Consider the following 6,006-nt stretch of genomic DNA (forward strand, 5'->3'; position numbering starts at 1 on the left):
TATGTTTCAGTTTACTTGGTACAACTTGTAACTTCAGAATTAGTGTTCAAATTAACCGATAGATGGCTCTGTTTAACAATGTTTGCATGATTGTTTCATTCAGTGTTCAGAACGCATTTAAAATTTATTTAAAAGGATCCAAAGTTGCTGTATACTTTAAGGTACATAATTATGCTTAAATACTTGAACAATTACTCTGGTTTCTGGTTATCTGGTTTCGTCGGTGTAGTAATCAAAAGTTAAGAAAGCGCCATCTATTACACGTTTTAAGCAACAACTAAAAGTGTCATAAACTAATATATTGTATTGCTTTAGTGCTCCAATACATTAACAGATGTCTCTTTTTTCAAATTATTTTGAGCGTATTTTCAATTGTTTTTCTAATAAAATTAATTTCAGGATAAGACAATACATATTATATATTATCTTATCCTGAAATTAATTTTACATGATATATTATATTTTATAACAATAAATATTATACTTACTGCAATAGTAAATTATTTAACAATTTCAAGTTATGAAAGCCTAGAAAGTAAGTACTTAAAATTTTTTAAGGAGTAGTTTTAACTAATATTAGCTGTACCTACTAAATTTAGAAAATCTGTAAAATACTATCGTAGATTTTCGTAGTTTAGTCCAAATAGATAAATTATTTCAAATCTTCAGTCGCCAACGTCCATACCACGTTGAATACACCGGTTCTCGTCCGATCACCGAAGTTAAGCAACGTCGGGCGCGGTTAGTACTTGGATGGGTGACCGCCTGGGAATACCGCGTGATGTTGGCTTTTTGCTGCCTAAAGAAAGTTTTAGATTCAAAAATCTCTTTTCCGTATTCATTTTTTTATTATCCAGCAAGATAAATTATGAACAACGGGGTCAATATACTCGTTGTCTTCTTCTAACAGCACTGGGCAGGCACGAATCATTTCATGAAGTTCTAGAATTTTTATTTTGGTGAGAAATGGATTCTTCATTTAACTTCGGTCTGGACTCTGGTAGTCTGCTGAGATATGACATATCTAGGGCAGTGCCGGCTTTAGCACCACCAGTGCTCTAGGCGAGACAAATAAGCATGCGGTGCCCCTTTTTATTCGCGACATTTTTGCGGCGCCCTGGGAGGACGCCTAACCGCCGGTCGGTCGTCCTAAAGCCGCTACTACGTATGCGATATTGGAGAATAACGTATGCCGAATCAGCTATCAACAATATACGATCAAACAATTAACTGTGTTTGAATCGATTCAAAGCTTATTAAGGCTGATTTACATTGATACAGTAGCTGGCGCCAGCATCACTGGATTCCGTCGCTGGATCAGCACTGTATGATGTACCTATCAATGTAAACATGTTTCAATCCAGTCCAGCATCCAGTATCCAGTACTGGATCGAAATAGACCGGTTGCCTATTTTTGGATCCAGTGAACGCCCCCCGTACGCAGCGCAGTACCAGTGGCACTGGATCTATATTGTTACGGTACATGGTATACGGACACGTGGTGCCATCTATCGACAAACCAGCGAAGCTTACCGAGGGAGCACAGGCAACATAAATCCCCTACTCAATACTAGATGGCATGAGGTGCGCAAGTACATACTCGAACCTTCTAGAAAGGTCCAATGTTTGTTTACGTATTTACCGTTTATTTGTTAGCGTGTTTACGTGTTTTAATTTAGACCTTATGACTGAGTCCATAAGGTCTAAATTAAATTCAACTTACTGCACTTATCGTAAGGACGGCAGTTTTATTGTGGTACATTCCCGAGCCTCCTAGAAAATTCCCACGGTTGTTTACTTGTTTACGTGAATCGGGAACTTTCTGGAATTCGTCTCGCCATATAAAAAGAGCCGCAGGCAGGCCCGGCAATTCAGTTCGTTTCGAGCTTTCATCAAAGCGATCTTCGAGGCGACAACAAGTGATCAATAGTGAGTGAACCAGTGAAACCTGCGACTTGGCTACGACCTAGGACAGTGATAGTGCTTAGTGATTGGACCTAGTGCTAAGTGTTGTGACCTAGTGTTTAGTGCAGTGTTAATAAAGTCTTCAAGAGAGTCACCAGGTCTTTTTCTCCAAATCCTCGAACCCTAGCACGTAACAATATAAACACTACGTGCCAGTGAACGCCAGTCGCTGGCGCGTAAATCGTACAGTTACCACGCGTTTAGTTTATTCAATCAACATAATATTATTGCTATCAAAAATGTTATCCAAAAAGTGGTCTGTTGAGGAGCTCATTAAGTTTGTGCAATTATACAGGGTGTAACAAAAACAAGTGATAATACTTTAGGGTGTGTACGTGTTCCTTGTAGAGAGTTCACTGTGAAAGTAGCAGCGCTGAAAGACCAAAATTTTTTTTCACTTTTGTATGGGAAAACTCGTGACGCTCAGGCCCTTGCTCATTCAAAAGTGAAAAAAAATTTCGTCTTTCAGAGCTGCTACTTTCACAGTGAACTCTCTACAAGGAACACGTACACACCCTTAAGTATTATCACTTATTTTTGTTACACACCGTATAGACAGGAAGAGTGCTTGTGGAATTTAAAAACCCAAAATTACCGTAACAAAAATATGCGGTCTACTGCATTGCAGAATATTTGTACTGCCATGAATATTGAAGGGTTAGCTGTAGATGACGTTAAGGCTAAGAAACGTTTTTGTGAAACACTCATTTTCGAGGATGCAAACGTGTTGTCACCGCAAAAAAGGAGGACTTATAATTAACTGATCACCAGAAATAGTAACATTTCACAGACAAAAATAGTAAACGATCACCAAAATACAGACCACCATTTTAATGTAAAATGATAACCAAAGATTTAACATCTTAAAACCAAAAATAGTCAATGATCACCAAAATAAGTAAATGATCACCAAAATTAGTAAATGATCACTAACATTATACTATCATTTTAAAGTAAAATGATCACCAAAATTAGTAAATGATCACCAACATTATACTAGCATTTTAATGTAAAATGATCACCAAAGATTTATTATCTCGCTATCCTATTTATGCAAAATGACTCCAAATAAATAATTGTTACTTAAACCAAAAGTAGTAAACGATCACCAACATTATACGTTAGTATTTTAATGTAAAATTATGACCAAATATATTTTTATTTAGCAAATATCCTAGTAAAGAGAAGAAAACATATAGACGGACAGACAGACATCGAAATCTTAGTAAAAGAGTCCCGCTTGTACCCTTTGGGTACGGAACCCTAAAAGCGGGACTCTATTACTGAGACTTCTATGTCTGTCCGTCTGTCCGTCCGTCTGTCTATCTCTAGGGCCTAGGCTGTATCTCAAGAACCACTCCAGCTAGACTTCTAAAAATTTCACAGATTGTGTATATCTGTTGCAAGTACTAAAACAAAATAAAATTATTATTTAAGGGGGCCTCCCATACACAATTTTAGGTCTAATTTTGTTTTATAACGGTACGGAACCCTCCATGTCCGACTCACACTTGGCCGACTATTTTGTTAATAATATGCTTGTTACATGTTTTGTCAATCGTAGTGATTTATTTGGACAAAAATATCGCATTGATTTGCTCACGAGGATTTGGTGATCATTTACTATATTTGGTGATCATTTACTATCTATAGTGATCATTTACTATATTTGGTGATCATTTACTATATTTGGTGGTCATTTACTATATTTGGTGATCATTTACTTTATTTGGCGATCATTTACTATATTTGGTGTTCGATTACAATTTGAAGTGTTGTCATGACTAAAATAGCTGGTAGTATTGCAATTTTAGACTTTATTTTTTGGTGTTAATTATCTTTTTTTGGTAAACAAGTTTAGGGTATCAGTGCATTTTTGGTGGTCATTATATTTGTTCCCAAAAAGGAGTACTGACTACTGGACGCGTGTAAACGATGCGATCAAGTGCCAAAGCCAGTGCAGCGACGGAATCCAGTAATGCTGGCGCCAGCTACTGTATCAATGTAAATCAGCCTTTAAGCTTTGTTTGTGATAAGGCGTGGCGGTTATGACGTAGAATCAGTAGAGCTTAGAAGCGACAGAAGTCACGGGTTTTGTAAGTAATACGTTCGTTGTGCACTTTTTTTTTTTTAATTCAAATCGTTTTCATTTTTAAAATTGTCAGTTACCCCACTTCGTCCACTCATGTTTTAATTTTCCGACTATTCATTAAACTCCGTGCGACAGGCCGGCGCGCGGCGAGACCAATTTCATTAAACTTATCAATATTTGGCCAATTCATACTGATTGCTTCATTCACGGGTGAAATCTGATTGTCATTACGGGAATATAGACCTTATGTACTTTGAGTGGGTATACTTCAAGTCCTAGGTATATACCTACTATATTTTATGTAGGTAGTAATTTTTTACTGTAGAGGAGGGGAGGGTGCTATTTTTGTAGACACTCGAGCGTCATGGGGACCTAGTAGGTTTTGTACATTAGGTAAAGCTGATAAAAAAATAATAAGAGCGTTTTTTTAATTATTTTAGCGGTGGGTTCAGAAACTGCAGCCATTTTAAAGTTTTAAAAAATACAATATATTCAGAAAATTGCTTATTTAGGTAAATTGTAAATATATTTTAGACAACAAGGACTAAATCATTTAGTTAAGAACAAAATAAAATATCTGCGAAGCCTAGTTAAGGAAACATGAAGCTTTATTTTTTTATATTTTGAAATGTCCCTACAGGCTTACCTAACCTTTGAATCGTCAGTGATTTACATGGAAGCTTCTTTGGGGTATACTAAACATCCCCTATCTTAATCTGACGGATCCGACGACATTTCATTATAAAAAAAAAATTACCCACCACGTGAGAAATGTGATTTCTACACCATGATATCTAGACACGTATGTCGGAAGCCTATGCAAGCTTAATCTGACACGCTCGAGCCACTCCAAAAATACCCTCTTGTCCTCCCCAACTATAGGACTTTAATGCTTAAAGTAACGTAATAAAGTAACTTGTACTTAATAAAGAAGATGGCGCCTGCAACTCCGTTGCGCTAAAATTCATTTATCCCTTAGGAACAATACATTTTTCTGGAATTAAAACTATCTATGTCCTTTCCCGGGACTCAAGGTATCTGCATATCAAATTTCATCAAAATCGGTTCACCGATTTGGGCGTGCAGACGTAACAGAGAGAGACTCTCACACTTTCGCAATATTAGTTTTATTAAGTTTGACGTATCTGTTTGACTGTGTGTTTTTTTTATAAAATAAGGGGGCAAACAAGCAAACGGGTCACCTGATGGAAAGCAACTTCCGTCGCCCATGGACACTCGCAGCATCAGAAGAGCTGCAGGTGCGTTGCCGGCCTTATAAAAAGGAATAGGGTAATAGGAGAGGGTAGGGAAGGGAATAGGGTATGGGATTGAGCCTCCGGTAAACTCACTGACTCGGCGAAACACAGCGCAAGCGCTGTTTTATGCCGGTTTTCTGTGAGAACGTGGTATTTCTCCGGTCGAGCCGGCCCATTCGTGCCGAAGCATGGCTCTCCCGCGTATAAAACTGTGTGTCTATTTTTTATGGGGGTCCGTTAAAAATGTTACTTCTCAAAAAGGTTCTGCTACCAAATAACTAAGTTTGAGAACCGCTGCTTTAGTGCAAACACTTTGGCACTATAAAACAAATGCGTAATGCGTTTCATGAAACCTCTCACCTTCACCGAAACCATATTAATTACGAAATAATATGATCAAAAATGAATAATTTTCCGTAAAACCACAAATACGTGACTGTAAAATGTGAATAAAACTGACAAACGCCATAACCGCTTCAAAATTGCATCCTGGAGACCTCCTGAAAACCACCAAAACCATTTTGATTGATTCCCCATGCCACGCTAAAACATACCTTAATTCTTGAAACTTAAAGTTCAAAATATATTGTCTTGGATCTCAGTCTATCTGGTTTGTATAGTCTGGTTAGTTTGGTCACGCTAAAGTGAACTCTATGTCTACAGTAATAAGACATACAAATCGGACAGGAGGAA

At 37.4% G+C, this 6,006-nt stretch overlaps 1 non-coding gene across 1 annotated transcript; it reads left to right on the forward strand.

Annotated features, from left to right (window-relative positions):
* Positions 1 to 671: 671 nt before the first annotated feature.
* Positions 672 to 790, forward strand: LOC121735115. The gene has a single exon (XR_006036814.1). It is a non-coding gene; the product is annotated as a 5S ribosomal RNA (ribosomal RNA).
* The last annotated feature ends 5,216 nt before the right edge of the window (positions 791 to 6,006 follow it).

This window comes from Aricia agestis, chromosome 16 (assembly GCF_905147365.1).
Source record: "Aricia agestis chromosome 16, ilAriAges1.1, whole genome shotgun sequence".
Taxonomy (NCBI): Eukaryota; Metazoa; Arthropoda; class Insecta; order Lepidoptera; family Lycaenidae; genus Aricia; species Aricia agestis.